The sequence below is a fragment of the Leopardus geoffroyi genome, chromosome D1, assembly GCF_018350155.1.
Source record: "Leopardus geoffroyi isolate Oge1 chromosome D1, O.geoffroyi_Oge1_pat1.0, whole genome shotgun sequence".
In the NCBI taxonomy this organism is placed as follows: Eukaryota; Metazoa; Chordata; class Mammalia; order Carnivora; family Felidae; genus Leopardus; species Leopardus geoffroyi.
The window spans coordinates 97,456,570-97,457,100 of NC_059329.1; positions in this window are offsets into that span (position 1 = coordinate 97,456,570).

Consider the following 531-nt stretch of genomic DNA (forward strand, 5'->3'; position numbering starts at 1 on the left):
CTTGGTGCCGTCTGAGGGCCTAGCCCTCTCTGAATGGTTGGAGGAGGGTTGGGCTGGGCAGCGTGAGGTGGGAGGGTGCTGTGCGTAGCAACAGGGGCCCCGTGAGGGTGCTGACCAATTCTGTAAGAGAAGGGCAGACCCCGCCATCCCCAGCTTCCAGCTGGGCCTCAGGACTCCCCAGTCTGCGTGGAGGGGTGGCAACTGGGCCATCTGCTCAGACGGGGGTGGGGGCAGGGGGTAGGCACAGGCAGGGAGTGCTGAATGGCCTCTCGGTTGGGACCCAGCCTGGAACAGATGGCCTGGGGGCCGCTGGCAGGTGAGGGGGCGGAAGGAGGCCAGACCGTCCCCCCCGCCCCCCCTGCCCCATGCCAAGTCCCTGTTCCTGGGAGAGGAGGACCCCACAAGACTCTCATGGTGACAGCAGCCAGGAAGAAACCGGTTTAAGGGGATTAGTGGGCCCAAGAGAACAGCAAGCAGCGGGAGGGCCCCGAGAAATGTGGTGGAACCAGCAGCCTCAGCTGGAGCCAGGAC